This window comes from Podarcis vaucheri, assembly GCF_965113315.1.
Source record: "Podarcis vaucheri genome assembly, chromosome: 6".
NCBI lineage: Eukaryota > Metazoa > Chordata > Lepidosauria > Squamata > Lacertidae > Podarcis > Podarcis vaucheri.
Genome location: NC_138764.1, coordinates 25216446 through 25238255, shown reverse-complemented (window position 1 = coordinate 25238255; position 21810 = coordinate 25216446). Strand labels below are relative to the sequence as shown.

The 21810-nt window shown below is 43.8% G+C and overlaps 1 long non-coding RNA gene across 1 annotated transcript in view; it reads right to left on the bottom strand.

Moving 5' to 3' along the window:
- Positions 1 to 21530, bottom strand: part of LOC309533940 — a 56971-nt gene extending 35441 nt beyond the window's left edge. Inside the window, exons 1-2 of the long non-coding RNA XR_014220554.1 lie at positions 21470 to 21530; positions 17238 to 17339 (exon numbers count right to left, since the gene is read on the bottom strand). This is a non-coding gene — a long non-coding RNA (uncharacterized lncRNA). The remainder of the gene's footprint in view (positions 1 to 17237; positions 17340 to 21469) is intronic.
- Positions 21531 to 21810: the final 280 nt, after the last annotated feature.

Genomic DNA, 21810 nt, shown 5'->3' with positions numbered 1-21810 from the left:
TTTATCTACTTGCACTGCATGCTTTCCAACTGCTAGGCTGGCAGGAGCAGGGACCAAGCAATGGGAGCGCACCCCGTCGCGGGTATTCAAACCGCCGACCTTCTGATTGGCAAGCCCTAGGCTCTGTGGTTTAACCCACAGCGCCACCTGCGTCCCTTCTATCAATGTTTACCCAGAAGCAAACCACATTATATTCATAGGAACACAGGAAGCTGCCTTATACTGAGTCAGTCCAGTGGTCCAGCTTGCTCAGAACTGTCTACAATGACTGACAGCAGCTCCCTAGAGTTTAAAACAGCAATCACTTCTAGTCCTGCCTGGAGATGTCAGGGATTGAACCGAAGCTCTTCTGCACTCAAAGGTGATGCTGTGCCCCTGAGCTATGGACCTTCAGTGTGACTTATTCCCAAGTATGAGTATGAGTATATAGAATTCCAGTCTTACTTGGGAATGGATGGGCAAACCAACCTGTGCCCTGTATCAGGCTCACTAGGAATCAGTCATAGGTCAGTTTATTCCTGGCTTTTGCAGCCTTTCCAAAAGAACACATGAAAAATCCACATGTAATTTGCATGTACTTTGAACAATACGGTCTTCCAGAAAATACACATTTTTCAATGCAGGGTTTCTCCTGTGCATTTTAACAGAATGCATGCGTTATGTGTTCTTTTTTGCTTGCGAAAGGTTCCAGGTTCAACGCCTGATATCTCCAGGTAAGGCGAGGAGAAGACACCGACCCGAAAACCTTCTTATAGGAAAAGCCTAAAGACTCTTTTGAGAGCCATTGCGGTGTAGAAATTAGAGTGTCGGACTACAACCTGGGAAACCAGGGTTTAAATCCCTACACTCAACAATGAAGTTTGCTGGATGGCCCATGGCCAGCCAGAGTTCCTAAAACTGACCTATCTCTCAGGGTTGCCGTGAAGATAAGATGGAGAGACAGGTATTCTACCTGGAGCTACTTGCAGGAAAGGCGAGAGATAGAACTGTAATAGCAAATAAATTTTAAAAATCCGGAAAAGTGCATTATTCGACTAACAGTTGCATTCCAATTCACGAACGTCAAATCAGATTGGTCTGCTGTGAAAAGTGCATAGAACACATCCCCCCTCCATCCCCCAGACAGAGATCGGCTGCACATCTGTATGTGAATATGAGTGCAGATGTCATTGCATTCTCAATACAGTGGTACCTTGGGTTACATACACTTCACGTTATATACACTTCAGGTTACAGACTCCACTAACCCAGAAATATTACCTCGGGTTAAGAACTTTGCTTCAGGATGAGAACACAAATCGCACAGTGGTGGCTCGGCGGCAGCGGGAGGCCCCATTAGCTAAAGTGGTGTTTCAGGTTAAGAACAGTTTCAGGTTAAGAACAGACCTCCAGAACGAATTAAGTACTTAACCCAAGGTACCACTGTATTTGTATTTGTACACTCCCATCCTGGTACAACTAGTGACTCCATCTAGACTGAGGTGATGGGAATCCAGTGGGACTTCCTTCCTGGACCTAGGATCACAGCTGTAACTTTGCTGGATGATGTCCTGTATTTACAATGTGAAAAGTGCCTTTACATAGGTGTAGAAAATAGCTTAAGAAGATTGATAATTGAACAACCTCCTGTCTCTAAAGGAGTACTCACACTGCTGAATGTGAGGATTTTTGTTTTTGTTTTTACTTGGCAATGCATGAAATCACGCTAGGATTACAGCAACAATCCAGCAACAGAAATCCATGCCTCCAAGCCAGTTATCTGCTGCAGCAGGACGGCACCAGGTTGCTCTGTGTGGGACAAAGCCTGCACTCCATGGCGATATAATGGATACAGAATTGCATACTTGCCTCATTCAGGTCCTTGTTGACTTGGTTCTTCTCAATCACTGCGAGTGAAGCAAGAGCAACTCAACCAGCTGCTAAATTTGCAGCATTCTGGATCAGATTGAAAACTGAACCTGTTTAGCACAGGGCTCTTTATAATTACCGCCATGTGTTATCAAGAGCAGCAACTTATTGTAAGCCTAAGGAAAAATACGTTACTCTAGGCTTGTAAAACAGCCACCGTCAAGAATGAAAATCCCCTTCAGGCGACCAGGTAAGAATGATTTGGGAAACCTAAAAAGACCTGTCTGTCTTTTTTCTCTCTCCCTGTCTTTAAATCACTCTCTCGTGTCCTCAGTGTGCCACAAATTACCAACATTGCTATGGAAGGGCAGATGGCCTAGAACTAATTATGAATAAATAAAATAGGGCTGCACACTTGAGTTCTAATTTGTAAGCTTCGTTACTTGCAAGTTTCCCTGCCTCTGCAGTACAGGAGGTGATTAAGGTGATCAAAGAGATGTTCCAAGCTTCTTTGAATGCATGGATTCCCTTGTTGTTGAGAGAAAAATCACAACTTTCACTCTGGGGCTAGAAACAATACATCATTTACCCCATTTATATGCCACCCAGCAACCTTATCTGGGTGACTTAAGGTAGCAATAAAATATCAAAATACAATGATCAACCATCAAGTTCACAAGAGACTTGAGCAGGCCCGCTGTGGTCTTGGCATCGCTACCCTCAAGACTGAATTACTGCACTGTGCTGAATGTAGGGCTTCCCTTGATGTTACCGCAGAAGCTGCAGCTGTTGTTGACTGAGGTAACTTATAGAAAAAGTCTGCTGGTTCTGGAAATATTGCTACCCAACCCAATATTATAACCCACATACAAAGGGTCACCGTCAAGTATACACAAATAAGGTGCACTCCCAATATATGAAGCCGTGATGTAAGAAGCAAGTTCTCTAAAAAAAAAATTCTGAATGGATATCCTTAGGATTGCACTGCACAACCTTGCCACAGAAATTTCCCTTGGCATCTCTGACAGATAACACCAGTTTGAATGTTTTTGGGTTAAGCTGTTGATGTCTGAGCACAAGCAAGTTATGGGCTTATAGTAAATCCATGTTCATTCATGTCTCCAAGACACGGGTTTGTTTTGTCTAGCTGTACAGGAGCTTGGATTAATAATACTCTGATGACACCTGAGACCCTTAGAGCAATATTAGAGGAGGGGGGAAATCAAGCTGTCAAGCTTGGACCGATTTATTAGACGTTTTCTCAATGCTGTTTGGTAATGTATTCTTTTCTTTCTGGCTCTTTGTTCCTTACTAGCGAGGATAATATAAAGCAAGGGGATCAATATGATGCTCTAAAATGTAAGCGATTTATATAATAACCCAAAGTAGAACTAATTAGAGAAGAATTTTCAGAAGCACACTCAGCTCTTTTTGGTTAAACGTATTATTAAAAAGCCCAGATAGCATCTGACTTTTATGGCTCATCTGAAAAACTAGCAAAGAGAATCACCCATAATGTGTAAAACTATCCCAATGTCTTTTACGCTAAACAATCAATGACCAGCATTTCAGCCTTGTCTGCCCTCATAGAGAGAGTTCAGGCTTGGGGGACTTGCAAGCTCAATATCTTCAAATTCTCCATTATGTGCAAAATGTACAATAAAATGTTTTCAGGTGGATTTACAAACTGAATCTTAGGAGTTCTCTTCTTTTAAAGAGAACACATTTTGGTTTTGATTCATAAATGAATAAAGCACAGCACTTAAAACTCAGTTTCAAATATACAGTGGTACCTCAGGTTACATACGCTTCAGGTTACATACGCTTCAGGTTAACGACTCCGCTAATCCAGAAATAGTGCTTCAGGTTAAGAACTTTTCTTCAGGATGAGAACAGAAATCGGGCTCCGGCGGCACGGCAGCAGCAGGAGGCCCCATTAGCTAAAGTGGTGCTTCGGGTTAAGAACAGTTTCAGGTTAAGTACGGACCTCCGGAACGAATTAAGTACTTAACCTGAGGTACCACTGTAGTTGAATCCTCTCTTTTGACCTGGGATGTCACTTAAAAAAAAATCTGGGCAGGGCATCTGATGGATTTCCAAGTTTGGCTTATGTAGGCCATTCATCACCACCCAAGCATCCTGATCCATGCATACCAGTGGGGTTCGGGGACCCCAACTGTGATGGCCTGGGAATCCGATTCAGAGGGTGAACCGGAGGAATCCCAGCCTGCACAGGAGTCCCCGCCTCCAGGGCCGGCTGAACTGGGGCAGGGCCTTGATTCTGAGGTGCCTGCACCTGTGCCGGATCCTCAGGAGCAGGCACCAGGTGAATCCACTCTGGCTCCAGAGCCGGTTGAGGACTCAGTGCCTACAGGTGAGACTCCCCCTGGGCCCAGTAACCCTTCAGCCTCTCCTGAACTGCAGAGGCTCAGGGCAGAGAGGCGAAGGGAACTGGTTTCTCCCAGGAGGAGTGCTCACCTTAAGGCCAGGAGAGGCGGGTCTCCTGGGGGCCGGGACCGCCCCTGACCTCAGAGAAGATAAAGGCCAGTCAGCCTGGTCCCAGGTTGCGGGAGCAACGTCGTTGTTGAGTACCTGTTCCTGCCTGGACCCAGACCTGACCCTCCAGTGTTCCTGTCCCCGCCCGGCTTCCTGCTTTGGACCTCGCCCTGCTCCTTGTGAACTGTTTCCAGGCTAGTGACCCAGGACCGGACTTTGACTACGCCAATGGTAACCTTCCCCCCGGGACCAGCACACCAACATTTAGAGAAGTACAAAGCAATATTTGGAGGCAGAACCTAAGGAAGAGTCCTCTCCCCGCTCACCACCAGCTTAATAACATCTGAGTTTCCACAGTAGTCTTGAAATGCTGGCTGAGCATTGAGGGGAGGGAAATCAGCTGGGAGGGGGGAAATGGAATGGCGCACCCCGGAAGACTGATTGGCTGGCACCTTGAACTCTATGCTGCATCACTTTGTTGCAGCCCCTGCCTGTACACTTTAGAAGTCATTTCGACATTAAAGGCTCTCCTTAGCAGCCTTTTCTCTGGCTGGCAGCCAACCAGCTGTGGATAAGCCACCCTCTTCTATTGACATTGGAGGGTTCCTTGATCATGCTCAATAAAGACGCTTTGATGTTATCACTCTTCGACAATATCTTATTACAAGGTCCTGGGGAGTGCGGAAGGAAACAAAGTAACAAAACAGAGGGGTGTGTGTGTGTGTGTGTGGGTGTGTGTGTGTGTGTGTGTGTGTCTGTTTGAAAAGCTGCAAATCCGGGACCACAAATGGGAGGTGCTATAGGAACAGGTTTCTCTGTTCTATGGATCCAGTTATTCCTAGAATGTGTGCTATACACACAAGTGTGCTCTTAAAGCACAGTCCCCTTGTGAGCCCAAAATGAACCTGCAGCATCTCTGCATAAACTGCTGGCCTCCCCACCAACCTCCGCTGGATCTGGACCATTCTGTTGGGTGCACCAGATGGTTGGAACCTCCAGCAAAATGTCCCATCCTCATAGGATGTTACCCAGCTGTTGCAGGTCTACTTAAATTACTGCTCTGGTCTTGCCTCTTTTCAATGAAGATTCACACCTAGCTCAAGGCCACATGCCAAGAGAAAGTTCACAAGTGCAAGTTTTTTCTTTCACAATTTGCCAACCTGAGAGAGAGAGAGAGAGAGAGAGATATCCTGGGGACAGGGGGCTTCAGTTATTTGCCCGCCACATCTGCAAATTGCACTGGAAATTCCCCTCCTCTCCACCAATGTAAATCATAAGTGCAGGCAGGGGATCCAGTCAAATTCTCAGGGAGGCAGTGTTACAGCCCACCTGCCCCTCACACCAGAGTACTAATTGGCCAGAGTACTAAGTTTCATTTCTCTAAATAGGCATCACGGGTCACAGCCAATCAGGAAAGGGGTGGGGGCGTTTAAGGGTTTATATAAGCATCAGCGCAAGAGTGCCCTAGGCACTTGATTGGCACAGCTGAACACCTGCCCTCCCGCTCTTAGTGTAGGTTCTTGGCCTTGCTTTGGACTTTGTGTGAGTCGCCTGTCTTGGTACGGGGGCCTGGTAGGAATTTTTATCCATTTGGCAAATTGGCACAGGCCACTTGGTTTTTTTTGCCTACCTCCTTAGCAATCGTCACTACTTTCCAGGTTTGGCGGTTAGGCATTGGCTTAATTTTGTGTGTGGCGGGGAGGTGTCGCCATCTCCTGCCCCTCAATGATCTGTTAAAGGAATCTGGGGGTCCTGGATCTTGTCTGAAGTCTGCTTGATGGGCTAGGGCTCATAGGAACCTCGTGGTAAGCTTCTGTCAGGCAAAACCCTGATGTTGCTGCCCTGATGGGTTTAACTACATAGACTCTGTCAATTGGGGCAGTAGTCCGTTATAGTCTTCAGCCAATGCCTATGCCAATCCCTCTCACATTTAATTTGCAATCAATAAAGTTGTGGCCTTAATGTTACCCATCAACCTTAATTCTGTGTCCGTGTGTAGTTTATTTCATGGGGGGGGGGCTGGCTTGGGGCCTCAAGACGCAAAAGTGTTTCACTCTGTGGCTCCATCCAGTAAAGGGTGGGGGGAGCTCAGTGCAACAGCAAATTGGCAGTTTTCTTTCTTTCAGTCACTGTCTCTTGTTCTCTCTCACCTTCTGTTCTCTCCAAGAGATTACAGTGGTGCTGTTTTGACTTAATATGGCGAGGGGGGGGGGGAGGAGAGAGAGAATGACAAGGTATCATTTCAGGGAGAGGAAACTGGCCTTAGTTTATGAACTAAAACACAGGAGGCGAAATGGACAGAAACTATAGATGAAAGAGATCCGCTGGATAAGGCCAGAACGTGCATGCTGAGCTGCAAATGGGCATATTGAGGGAAAGAGGCTGATCCTCATTGGCTGGCGATCTTGCTTGGAAAGAGGTGCTTCAACTGACTCAACAGCCCTTGTTCCTATGGGAGATTGAAGAGGCATGAATGGACTTCTTCATCCTTCTGTAGTCCAAGATTAATTGGACCAGAAAGTTTTCTCAGATGTGGGATGGAGAGGAGAAGCAAGCTGCCGGCAGCTGGCCAATGGATGAGACCTGGTTTTTCTTTCGCTTGGTGTGATGTTCCTCCTGGGAGACAGAAGGTACCATGTCCAAATGGTCCTGTATGCCCCAGCCAGCAGCAGAAACCAGCATGTGCTCTGCTCTTGCTCTGCAGTCCCAGGACCACTACAACATGCCAACTAACTGTTGGACTAGTACTCCTATCATAGCGATGAATATACGTAAACATTATGCCAGAATGCCATCATATTTTGGTGATGACAATCCCTGCAACTTATTAAAGTTTACTTTTTCTAGAGACCACATAGTATTCTTTCTAGGAAGCCTCTTGTTATTTATGAGGAAACTGTCGCCTTTCTGGCCAATTAGGCAGTGTTTCGTAAATTGCAGAAGAGTCAACCAGCCCGTACGTCTTCAAAATTGAGTTTCTGACATCAAGATAATCTGATCATGGTAATGCCAACACACTGAATCAACCTTGTTGCAGAAATACACATTTCCATTAACGTGGGCTCTTTATGGAGAGATTTGCATCTGGATTATTTATTTATCCCATCAATTGTGGGGAATGCTACCAGGTGTAATAAAACAAAAAGTGGAAAACCAAGATCTTCCCTTAAACTAAAAAAAAGGGGGGGGGGAGGTAAGAGGTCCTTGTAGTAACATGTAGCAAAGAGTGGCTATGCAGGAATGACTGTTTATAGTAACTCTGTTGATTGAGTCTCACTGAGGTACCTGTAAATAATAATCAGCATCATATTTCCTTCAGTAGTTAAATCTTGCTAACATTAATGATAGATGAATGAAAAATATAATTTTCATTAAATATGCCTTGATGTTCACTTAGGCTTTGGGGATAATAAAAGAACATATATATGGTTAAGATGTTGCTGCCACCAATGCCCACATTTCTTGTATTTCTGTTTTCAAAGCTAAGGAAACATCCCATATTACCCCTAACTTCTCCTTTTCCTTCTTTCCCTCTCCCTCTCCCTGATTTCTGAATTTCCAGACATGCTTTCCATTGGACATTCATGATGTTTTTGTCTCATGGTGGTCAAATGTGATTTTTCTTTCAATTTCTTGTCCAGTGAGTACATCTCCTGTAACTTTCTGTTGACCCCCCCCCCAAATATATACCTTGAATGCTCTGGTTTACTTTTGTCCCACTTTTGTTGTGCTACAGCCCTGCCAGACAGCAGCAACATGGCAGCATTGGGGAAGCACTGCAAAACAACTAACCAAGCGGAATAAACCCACTGATAATGCACCATTATTGTGCTAAAAGCATGTTCTAAAATATACCAACAATTAAACACTAGTCATGAGGGATAGTAGACATATCTGGTCACATACACGTATGAATTTCTTATAGCTAATAATAATAATAATAATAATAATTTATTTATACCCCGCCCATCTGGCTGGGTTTCCCCAGCCACTCTGTGCGGCTTCCAACAGAATATTAAAATACAATAGTCTATTAAACATTAAAAGCTTCCCTAAACAGGGCTGCCTTCAGGTGTTTTCTAAAAGTCTGGTAGTTGTTTCTCTGCCACTGTTGGAAGCACCGTGTGAGATCTAGACCAGGGTTGAGGGACCTGTGGCCCTACACATGTTGTCAGATTCCAACTCCCATCAGCTCCAGCCAAGATGGTCAATGGGTGAGAGGCATGATGGGAGGTTGAATCTGACAATGTCAGCCCCTCCAAGAGTCCCCATTTTCCAGGGACGGTCCTGGATTTACAGAAGCTGTCCCAGTTTCTGAATTGATCCCGGAATGTCCTGCTTTTCCTTAGGACGTCAACAGAGAAATGTTGGAGGGTGTGGTAGGATGTCCCTATTTCCATTGGAGAAATGTTGGAGTGTACAGAATTATGCGATCCCTGAGCCAAGGAAATACCTGAAAGGTCAGAGGTTCCCCAGCCCAGCTCTAAGCCATACTTCAGTGGTAGAGCACATGTTCTGCTTGCCAAATCCCCACATTTAATCCTAATTTGGGCTGGGAAAGACTCACATCTGAAAACCATGGAGGGACACTGCCAGGCAAATAATATGGAGTCAAATGGGTCAACAACCTGATGGTGGCCTCCTAGATTTCTAATCACAGTTAGGCACCAGACAGTACCAGGAGGAATGATAATTCAGTCTGAAAACTGTTTCAGGAAACAACTGGAATGAAACAGTGGCGATCCTTCATGCAAACCTGGCCGCAAGTCAGAAAAGGCTTCAAAGGTTAAAACCAGGACTTTGAATTGAGCGCAGAAATGGAGGGGCAGCCATTGCAGATGGTCAAGTACCCAGAGCAACCAGTCCCAGTTTGTAATCTTTGGACCATCTGAAGGTTCTGGACCATTTTCAACAGCAGCTCTGCATATGATTATTGCAGTAAATCTAAACTTGAGATAATAAGAACATGGATAACCGTAGCAAGGCTATCTTGGACGATTTTCTCTCCCAGCACACTCCAGTGCCTGGCAGAGTTTTGGAATTACTGAGTTAACTGCTGTGAAGGCTACTTGCATCTCTGTGCTCCCCAGGATTCAGGAGCAGGACAAACAGAAGATACAGATCAAGATAAACTCCTGCCCTCAATAATCTCCACGTTCATTTTATGAGGGGGGGGGGAGGTCTAAATTCCTCCACTGGTTTCAGCAAAAACACAGATGTCACAAACAGGACCAAACCCTGAGTGCAATAATTACAGTACTATCAGGGCTGCTGTGTAATAAATGTCTTAACTGAGAAACTGCCATCTCTGCAAAGCTTTTTGAATATATTGTTTGCTAGGTAATACTGTTGCCTGCAATGGTTTTTTTTTTTTAATGAGGTGTCAAACATGTGTTTAGCTGAAACCACTCCTTTAAAAGGCACAAGCCTGAGCTTCACAAATGAAAGGACACCCCTTCATGTCACATCATAAAAAGCAAAGGCCGAATTAGTGTGGGTTCTCTTTCTGTGGCCTACCATATATTTTTCCTCAAACGTTAAGAGGTCTGCACACTACAAAGAAACCAGTCAGTCAATTGACGGTTTGTGTTTCTGCTTTTAGACACATTGCTCTATATTTTGCACAGAACACAGGGCCACACTAGATATTTTTAAACTCTAATGACTCTTAACGTTTTCATGTAGCCCTCCTCCCGAATCCTCAGACTGTCTGGTGACTTGTCTAAACTTCTCCTACTTTCTGTGTTAAGTGTTGCTGTCCTGAGTCAATATCTGAACAATGTTCTAATGCTGCCACAACATACATTGGCTTGGAAGCAGTCAAGTAATTTCACTGTAAGTACATTGTGTTCAATGCTCAATAGAAAATATTTGGCAACCTTCCCACCCCCCACAACAACTAGTTTTCATGGGACATATTTATTTATGACATTTATATTCCACTTCCCCCCACACACATCCAGAACTCAAGGTAGCGTATGTGGTACCTCCCATCCCTCATTTAATCCCCACAGAAACCAGTGAGCTAGGTTAGGCTGAGAGGCAGTGACTGGCCCAAGGTCACCCATTGAGCTTCCTGGCTGAGTGGGGATTTGAACCTACGTCCTAGTCCGATACTCTAACCACTACACCACACTGGCTCTCACTAGTAGGCAGGAAGCTATAGGACTGATGCACTGCCACAGGTTAAAGGCCTACCATGGCTTTCCCAAGCAGGGATGGGGCTGTGTGGCCCTCCAGATATTATTGCACTCTAACCCCATCAGTCCCAGCCAGCGTGGTCAATGGTCAGGTCAGCAGCTGCTGGTGGAGTGGAACAGGCAGGGTAGTGTTGCTCACCTGACTTCCCCATGCTGTTACCAAGAGGGAGAGGGCTGCATCAGCTAAGCCCCATTAACCACTCCTGGGAGTTTTGTGTATTATCAGCAGATACAAAACATATTTTAAACACTTCATATTATGAATCTACAAAGTGTGGGTCCAACAACATTTGCAAGCTTCCCAATGTTTGCCAATATAATTCAGTTTAACACTTGAGGTTTAGCCAATGGGTTATGGTCAATGAAAACAATGGAATGCAATAATTTGCTTGTTTCAGAACAGTATATTACATATGAACAACTTTAACACACACACACACACACACACACACACACACACACACACACACTCTAAAGGTAAAGGGACCCCTGACCGTTAGGTCCAGTCATGGACGACTTTGTTTGTTTTTTTTAATAAAATTTTTATTGGTTTTACAAAAGTTTTTTATAACAAACAAACATATAAAAAGACAAACAAACAAGCATAATTTCATAATATCTTTTCATAAACCTCTTTTCTGGGACTCCCCCATACCTCCCCTTTCTGCATCCCCATGTCCATAGTTTTATAACAACTTATAGGTGTTTCCCCCCCCGACCTAATTCATCTTAATCCTTTCTTTAATCTAATCTTGTATCACTGTAACCCTTTCTTTCTGAAAACCTCGACATTCTAGCATTCATCAAGTTTGTAGTAGTCCTTGAGATAAATTTTAAATTTCTTCCATTCTTCTTCCGCAGTCTCCTTTCCCTGATCACGAATTCTGCTAGTCATCTCGGCCAATGTCATATAGTCAATCACTTTCATCTGCCACTCTTCCAAGGTGGGTAGGTCTTGTGTCTTCCAATACTTTGCGATCAGTATTCTTGCTGCTGTTGTTGCATACATAAAAAAAGTTCTATCCTTCTTTGGCACCAGTTGGCCGACAATGCCCAAGAGAAAGGCCTCTGGTTTCTTAAGAAAAGTATATTTAAATACCTTTTTCATTTCATTATATATCATTTCCCAGAAAGCCTTAATCTTCGGGCATGTCCACCAAAGATGGTAAAAGGTACCTTCAGTTTCTTTACATTTCCAACATTTGTTATCAGGCAAGTGGTAAATTTTTGCTAGCTTGACTGGGGTCATGTACCACCTATAAATCATTTTCATAATATTTTCCTTTAAGGCATTACATGCCGTAAATTTAATACCGGTGTTCCACAACCTTTCCCAGTCAGCAAACATAATATTATGACCAATGTCCTGTGCCCACTTAATCATAGCTGATTTAACTGTTTCATCTTGTGTATTCCATTTCAGCAGCAAATTATACATTTTTGACAAATTCTTAGTATTGGATTCTAACAATTCAGTCTCTAATTTTGATTTTTCCACCTGGAAGCCAATTTTCCTGTCTTGTTTGTAAACCTCCATTATTTGATAATAATGGAGCCAATCTCGTACTTTAGGTTTCAATTTCTCATGACTCTGTAGTTTCAATTTGTCTCCGTCCTGTTCCAAAATCTCCCAATACTTTGGCCATCCGGCCTCCATATTGAGTTTCTTCAGTGCCTTAGCCTCCAAGGGTGACACCCATCTAGGGGTTTTATTTTCCAACAGGTCTTTATATCTTATCCAAACATTAAACAACGCTTTTCTGACAATGTGATTTTTAAAGGCCGTATGCGCTTTGATTTTGTCATACCATAAATATGCATGCCAACCAAATGTGTTATTAAAACCTTCTAAATCCAAGATATCTGTATTCTCGAGGAGCATCCACTCTTTCAGCCAGCAGAAAGCCGCTGCTTCATAATACAATTTTAAGTCCGGCAGGGCAAATCCCCCTCTTTCTTTTGCATCTGTAAGTATTTTAAGTTTTATTCTGGGCTTTTTGCCCTGCCAGACAAATTTCGAAATGTCTTTCTGCCACCTCTTGAAACAGTCCATCTTGTCAATAATCTGTAAGGTTTGAAACAAAAATAACATTCTAGGCAATACATTCATCTTTATAACTGCAATTCGGCCTAACATTGACAATTTCAGATTTGACCATATTTCTAAGTATTTTTTAATTTCTGACCAGCATTTTTCATAGTTGTCCTTATACAGATTCAGATTTTTAGATGTCAAATACACCCCTAGATATTTCACCTTCTTAACCACCGTCAGACCTGTCTCTTCTTGAAACTTCTCCTTCTCCATATCTGTTAAGTTTTTCCCTAAGACTTTAGTTTTTTGTTTATTCAATTTAAATCCAGCTACCTGGCCAAATTGTTGAATTATTTCTAACACCCTTTTCGTACTAGTGTTTGGCTCTTGCAAAGTCAATACAAGGTCATCTGCGAATGCCCTTAACTTGTAATGTTTAGTTCCGACCTGTACACCTTTAACTTGCTGGTCCTCTCTAATCATATTCAGCAGCACCTCCAGAACCGAAATAAAAAGCAATGGGGAAATTGGGCACCCCTGTCGTGTTCCTTTTTCTATCTTAAGTTCCTCAGTTATCACATTATTTACAATCAGCTTAGCTTTTTGTTCAGAATATATCGCACCCATACCATTCTCAAATCCTTGGCCTACCCCCATCCCATGAAGATTCTTTTTCATAAAACTCCAAGAAATATTGTCAAAGGCTTTCTCCGCGTCCACAAATATCAAAACTGCTTTGGTGTTTATATTCACCTCTAACTTTTCCAAGATATCTATTATATTCCTAACATTGTCTGATAGGTGTCTTTTTGGGAGAAAGCCTGCTTGGTCCTTATGAATCTTCTCCATTAACACTTTTTTAAGTATTTTTGCTAAAATGTCTGCAAAAATTTTGTAATCCACATTGAGTAATGATATTGGGCGGTAGTTCTTCAGTTGAGTCTTTTCAGTCTCTGTCTTTGGTATGAGTGAAATATACGCTTCTTTCCACGAATCGGGTGCCTTTTTTCCCTCTAAGATCTCGTTGCAAACTTCCTTTAACGGTTGAATCAGCCACTCCTTCAAAGATTTAAAATATCTGGAAGTCAGTCCATCTGGCCCTGGAGACTTGCCCAATTGCGTGTTCTGAATGGCGCCCTCTATCTCTTGTTCTGTTATTCTCTGGTTCAAGTCCATCTTGCTTTGATGAGAGATTTTTTGTAATCCGTATTTGTTAAGGAATTTATCTATATCTTCTTCATTTTGTGGCCCTTGAGAATAAAGTTTTTTGAAATAACTCATGGACGACTTTGGGGTTGAGGCGCTCATCTCGCTTTATTGGCCGAGGGAGCCGGTGTACAGCTTCCAGGTCATGTGGCCAGCATGACTAAGCCGCTTCTGACAAACCAGAACAGCACACGGAAACACAGTTTACCTTCCCGCCAGAGCGGTACCTATTTATCTACCTGCACTTTGACGTGTTTTCGAACTGCTAGGTTGGCAGGAGTAGGGACCGAGCAATGGGAGCTCACCCCATCGTGGGGATTCGAACCGCCGACCTTCTGATTGGCAAGCCCTAGGCTCTGTGGTTTAGACCACAGCACTACCCGTGTGTGTGTGTGTGTGTGTGTGTGTGCGCGCACACACAACAACAACAACTTCACCCATCTTTTATTAAATACTGTTCAATTGCCAAGTAGTTTTCCCACCACCACAAAAGAAACCCAACTTGGGAAATGTTTGAAAGATTTAAAAATGCCCACACATATCATAGAACAGAAGAGTTTGGGTGGTTATTAGAAACTTATTATCATACACACTGAGAGTGAACTCTACTTTTTAGGCGCCAGTTCTTATGCAACCAGAACATCACCACCCACCCACCCACCAGAGGGAGATTTCATCAGCATGCTCTCTGTCTCTCTCGGTGTGTGATCAAGTTTGCAGCAGTACAAAAAACTGTGGCCTGTTTTTCGTACTTCCTAAGCTGATTATTTGGCCTGTGCATGTGTGTATGAGAGAAAGCATGTAACCCAGTTTAGTGGTACCTCGGGTTAAGAACTTAATTCATTCTGGAGGTCTGTTCTTAACCTGAAACTGTTCTTAACCTGAAACACCACTTTAGCTAATGGGGCATCCCACTGCCGCCGCGCCACTGCTGTGCAATTTCTGTTCTCATCCTGAAGCAAAGTTCTTAACCCGAGGTAATATTTCTGGATTAGCGGAGTCTGTAACCTGAAGCGTATGTAATCCGAGGTACCACTGTATGTAGATAGCTCTTGAAGCCTCTTCGCCTGGCCTTCAAACACTTTCCCAGTGCACACCCTGGGTGTTTTTGCCTGGCTGGAATGTGTCTGAACTCTGACCATGCCTTTTGCCTGTCTGGATACAGGATAGAGAAGAGTGAGTATGTGCAGAAACCAGCCTGGTGTACAAAAATAGAATTAACACTCATTGCTACACCCATTTCAGTGCTGATTCCCTGCCCACCATCAACATTTGATCCTCAGAAGAGAATTTGGTTCCCCACAAAGGAATACACCCGCTAGGCTGAAAAAGGTTCCCCACCCCTGCCTTTCAATCTCATATTCACTTGGTGGGGGTGGAGGTGAAAGAATGGGGCAAGCGGGAGGCGGCAGAAGCGGACTGTTCAAGTATTGTTCTTTCAAGCAGTGTTGAATATGGAATATTTGTTATATCTGTGATTAGAACATTTCAGTAGATTTTTTTTTACTTTGTTATTAACCTCTTATCTAATTTATTTATTTATTAATACAGAAAAGTCCAATCCCCAGTGCCACATTTTGCGTTTCCCCCACCCCCCTGCCCACCATATACCTCATACATTTTGGAATGTAATCACTGGGTGCCAATGCCACAGAAATGCAACCTAGATACTCTAAAAAATAACAACGGTGCAAAAATAAATATATAAATAGCCGTGGATACTTATCAGATGCAATCACCTCAGAGGTTCTCACGTGCCACATTATATACAGACACTGCATACCATCTGCTGATGTTTATTTTCCCCCCTTCCCAGCCAGTAAAAGCCTTTGTTGAAGACAAAATTCAAGTGACAGAATCAGAACAAAAGGAAAAAAGGGCAGCAGATCCACATCTGAATAAATTCCAAATATGACTTCTAAAGGCAGACAATATAAAAGCTATAATCTTACTTTAACCCCCACACTTTTTAAACACTGTAATTACTCGACATCTGCTGGTAACTCTGCTTTGCTATTGGATAACCTTAATTACCCTGTAATATTTCCTGACACTCCCCAAAATATGCCCCACGGATAATAATTCATTCACAGTTTGGCCCCATTATTAGCTACTAATTCAAATAATTGAGACAAAGACAACGAACAGATGACCTTGAGCGATTACCCACTTGGTAAGTGGGATTTATTTTGTGCCTTTCTAAAGACACTACTGCTTTTTTCTAGCCACACAAAGGCGGCTCTGAAATTAGTTAAAAAGGCAGGCAGGCAAAAGAGATATTTGACAAATGCAAGAGGATTGTTCTCTCTTCAATACTCATCTTGAATTACACTACTGAAGATGCTTTTTTCAGATACTTTCAGTTTCTATGGTTAGAAAGCAAATGATCTCCTCCACCCCACCATATTAATCCAGGGGAACAGACCAAGGTCAAGTGTCTGGTGCTGTTGCCTAATTTATCTTTGGCTATGGTGGGAACCTAAAAGATGGCTTCCATGGAAACTTGCCTTAGCTCTTATATGTTTAGAGCATCTTGCCTGGCTAAGGTTTTTAAAAGAGGCGGAGCTACATACAACAGCTCATTGCTTCTATTTGATAATGGTCAAAGGAGAACCACCAATCAGCTGGTTGGCAACGTACCATATGTTTCGCTCTATAGGACACACTTTCCCCCCTCCAAAAATTAAGGGGAAATGTGTGTGCGTCCTATGGAGCGAATGCAGGCTCCTTGACTTCAGTGATAGAAACACGAAGCACAGAGGGAGCGCTCCCTCCGCGCTCCGGAGGCTTCACGTTGCTTTCGCTGAAGCCTGGAGAGTGAGAGGGGTCAGTGCGCACCAACCCTCTCACTCTCCAGGCTTCAGGGATGGCCGCCTGAAGCCTTCGGAGTGCAGTGCAAGTTCCCGCTGCGCTCCGGAGGCTTCAGGTTCCTTTTGCTGAAGCCGGGAGAGCAGGACCCTCCTGGCTTCAGCAGAGAGGGAGAGCTGAGCAGCGGGAGGAGAAATGGGAGGGCCTCCGTTTCTCCTGCCACTTCGCTGAAGGGGCGCTGCGCAGAGTGGGGGAGAATTTTTTTTCTTGTTCTCCCCCTCTAAAACAAGGTGCATCCTATGGTCGGGTGCGTCCTATAGAGTGAAAAATACGGTATGATTTGATATCTGTATGCCCCTTTTCCAATACCAAAGCTGGGCTCAAAGTAGCTCATGTCAAAAACAAAGCATTAGAAAATAACATTATTCTTATTATTACTATTAAAGATCTCCAGCAAGAACACAATATGACCAGCTTTTTGAAAATACGCACTACGATATCAAAAAAACAAAATAAACAGCAAACAATAAACGCAGGTCAACACAAACACAAAATGGCAGCATTTGCATATAACACTAAGCCAAACCATAGTTTAATGTGGATGTGAAGGCTCCTTGGGGAGAAACCACAACTGCTGTACTTACCCACAATCCTTGTAGCTCTGTACAGTGTGGCAGCTTAGGTTTGGCTTCACATGTTGTCTGAACCTGAGACTGTGGGTAAGCTCTCTCTTCCATAGCCATGATCTGTAATCAAGAGCAAAATAAAATTGTGATTCTGCTATGAATCACATTGTACTAGGATTTTTTTCATATTCAATAAAGTATTAGACTTAGGTTTCATGCACCTCAACATCAGCAAGCTATCTCATGTTTCTACAAGTTAGGCATACACACTAGTGTATTATAATATGGAGTCAAGCTATTTAATACAAAATGGAAAAAAATAGCCGGGGACCTAGGGAGCATCAGGGTTATCCAGTGTGTGTGTGGGGGGGAATGGGCCGGCTCTGGAGAACATATGTTCAAGCAGAGATGGCCGCCCCCGTAACGACGCCACCGCCGCAGGAGAGAGCAATGACGACCTTTCGGTGTACGGCCAAAGCCTCCCTTCAGAAAACCCCTTTAACAGGGAACCCTGGTATCGCCGCCGCAAGAGGAAGATGGACAAAAGGATTCCACCCAAGGCCTGATACCGCCAAAGTTGTGACGTTTTGCTACGGGAAAGGCGAAACCTGCCAATGCAGGGAAATTCCTTTCCAGCCCTTTAACAGCGACCTTAACGTAGCAGCGCCCGCATACCTGTGAAGAAAAGTTAACCTGCAAAACCTGTGAAGAAAAGTTAACCTGCAAAATAAGACATTAACTGAGGGTGGGTAGGGTGGGAGAAGCTCTGGAGCCAAGTGAGGATTCCCAGGTAAGATCCTCCCTCTATTGTGTGGGCAGGTAATCCCTCCCCTACCTGGACTGGTCTCCTTGGCAACGCTTCCCCCAGGTGGGATTGGACAACTGACTGAGGTAGGCGGAGACCTTCAGGTATCCCACCTGAGGGAAGGCAAAGCCAAGCCTATGCTGATGGGGCCACTCCAGATCTAGGGGCTGCACGCGCTCACGCAAAGGGCGCCCCCCGTTTAAGTGGGGAGCGGTCATTCTTGGTAAGACATGACAAAGGCAAAAATCACTATTTTTCAGACATGTTTGCATTACTGTAGAATATTCAGCATCTTTGACCAAATCTTCAGGAGGTCATAAGAAATTCATACTTCTGAAATGGAAGCACAAATCTGCTTATTAATCAGAAGCAAACAAGGCCACATAATATGAAAAAGACAAAAGGTTACCCTATTACTGATACTGTGGCCAAGACCCAACCACACCCATGAACTTGCCTGGCCTCTCGCAGTTCCTTTCAGTCTCTATTGCTCAGCAAGTTCAGGACCGTAATCAGGATCAAAAAAAGAAGAAACAAACTTATGGAAGAATCCCTCACAGCAGCCCATCTGCCTTTTCCTTGTTTATAGGCCCAAGAAGCAATCACCATACTCTTGTTCAATCCGAGAGCAAAAACCATTCTACATGAGATGCCTTCGTACCTGTTCAGTCCGAAAGCTCTGAGCTTAGCACATATAAGATGCCCTGAGTGCCTTGAAGGAAGAGTTCAGGTGCAATAATTCACCCAGAATTCAGAATAGGTACCTGACCTGTAGTCTTAGCCTTGGTAGAAAATGTTACAGAAATGAATGGGAATAAGACTGGGATGTTAGACGTTGGAACATCAGCTTGAGTTATTGTTCCAGCTTTCCCCTCACGTTCTTCAGAACTTAATATATCTACCTGTAGTTATCACCTCTAGCTTTGTCAACCAGCTGGGGTTGATGGGAGGTGAGGACAAGCAACCTCTGGAGGCAACCAGTTTTGTGAAGGCTGCTGTAACAGAATGATTCTACATACAAGATAGGCGTTTACACAATCTTTGGAAGTCCATTATCTGAAACTGAGTCTTCATCATAAAACACAGACATACATAGAAGAGAGATGCCATACAAACAGCACTGTCAGTTATATTTACATGTGATGTTATCTTTATGTTGCCAAATGCATACCCTTCAACATTTCTTTGATGAAAATAGGGAGAAAATAGGCTGTGGTTCGCCAGAAGCAGCTTAGTCATCCTGGCCACATGACCTGGAAGCTGTTTGCGGACAAACACTGGCTCCCTTGGCCAGTAAAGTGAGATGAGCACTGCAACCCCAGAGTCGTCTGCGACTGGACTTTACTGTCAGGGGTCCTTTACCTTTATTCCATAATGATGGTGGTGGTGGTGTTATTTATACCTACCGCTCACTCTGGGCAGCTTCCAGCATATATAAAAACATAGTAAAACATTGAACATTTAAAAACTTCCCTATAAAGGGCTGCTTTCAGATGTCTTCTAAAGGTTGTATAGTTACTTATCTCCTTGGTTTGGGGGGTTGCATAATGCAACAGTTAAGGTAGCCAGAAACGGTGATATGTTGCTTCAGAGACAAAAGTGTTCTAGATTAACTAATCTAGGATAGAGACCACTTAATCTGGAATGAAGACCACTCTACTTCATTTTTCTTTACCATGATTACCTCAGATTAGAATTCCTAGTCCTATGCAAGCATACTTTGATGTAAGACACACTGGATTTGATGGGGTTACTCTCAAATAAGCATGCAAAGGTGTGTTTTTAGTTCAGCAGGCTACGAGCTTCTGAATAGCATATGAAAGCAATTCCTTCCTGAAGTCTATCAATTTGTTCTCAGACAGCTGGGAGAAAAACTTCTTGTTCCCCAAGCCACGCAATCAGGAAAACAAAACTATAAAAACATGACATTATTTTTTGTCAACTAAAATACTGTCTCTGCCAAATGTTCTGAAATTACTTAGAGAGCCACGAGGAGGAGGAAATAAGCAGAAAGAAAGTGAGACAGAAGAATGAGGCAACTTCTGGAGTGTCAATGGCTGCATAGAATGGGATTGGGGCTTCAAGAAATCCACTTGTGGATTAACCAAGGTGGATTAGCAAGTAATATCTAAAGTGTGTGCCAGGACACACTAATGTGACCACAAGATAACTGTTAGCCATCAGTTAAGGTCTAGTGGTGTGCATATGCACAAAAGAGGCTTCTCGGCACTCTCCTGCATGATTCACGGCTCTGCCCAGTTTCACATCAGCTTCTCTCTGAAGGCTTTGTTGTGCAATGCAATGTTGTGTCATGTATCACCATCAGACAATGACTCTTGAGAAGATCAGTAGCATAGAGAGAGACCAAGTCTTTGAGTCTGTTGCACCTTTGTATGAGTCACCGTCCTGGGCCTATCCCCTTCCAGTCCAGAGATAACATACATATCAGTGAAAGGGATCCATACAGAAAATACATCTGGATGAAATCCCCACCTGTTTCATGGCCTCACGCATCACAAAATGTGGAGAGTCTTAAGGAGAGTTTCGGCAGAGTAGAATAATCTTAGCAGAGCTCTTCAGACTGTCATTCAACTGGAGACCATTTTAGACTTCTAAGAATGCCCCCTTCTAAATGACATTTTAGGGGAGAAATGGTTCCCTGGCTGAGGGGCCACCATTATGGTGACAAACGCCACTTCTAACTCTCACACACTGTAATTCAGAAGAGGACACTCTGGGGAAATGAAAAGGGCAGTTTGACTCTGGCAGAGCTTTGAAGCCAGCCCCTCGAAGTACAAAACGCAAGCAGAATTTTCAGTCCTTAAGAAGTTCAATCCAGTTCTAAGAAAAAGACAGGGGCGGGCTTGACTGAGGATAAACAATTCTTACTCTATATGCTCTAAAACAGTGGTTCCCAGCCCAGAGGACTCCCAAAGCAGCAACTCTATGGCAGGGACAGCAACCAATGGCAGCCAGAGAGGCAGCACCAGTGACTTCAGAGTAAATTCCCAGAGGGCACTCTGTGCCTTGCGCTGCCCTCCCCTGGTCCAGAAATTCCGAGCCTACCAAGTCATAAATGCCAGCCAGGTAATGCAGTCTTGCTCACCCTATCTCTCATAGCTATATATCTATTTTATTTATTAAATTTGCACACTGCCCTATACCCACAGGTCTCTGGGGGGTCACAACATAAAAGCACAAAATAAAAACACAAAATACATAATAAAAATAAAAGACAAGGACAACACAATAGTCCCCCCAACACATTTTAAAAGGGGATTAGATGTCAATTAGCCAAAGGTCTGGTTAAAGAGGAAAGGTTTTGCCTGGCACCTATCTCTATCTCTATCATCACTCTGTATATATTTCTCTCTCTCACACACACTTCTCTGAACAATGACTATAAGATCTATATGGCTAACACTACAAACGTGCCCCAATTTACCTAGGGGCAAGCCCTGTTGAATTCAATAGGACTTGTAATCAGACATGATTTGTTGTTGTTTAGTCGTTTAGTCGTGTCTGACTCTTTGTGACCCCATGGACCAGAGCACGCCAGGCACTCCTGAATTCCACTGCCTCCCGCAGTTTGGTCAAACTCATGCTGGTAGCTTCGAGAACACTGTCCAACCACCTCGTCCTCTGTCATCCTCTTCTCCTTGTGCCCTCAATCTTTCCCAACACCAGGGTCTTTTCCAGGGAGCCTTCTCTTCTCATGAGGTGGCCAAAGTATTGGAGCCTCAGCTTCACGATCTGTCCTTCCAGTGAGCACTCAGGGCTGATTTC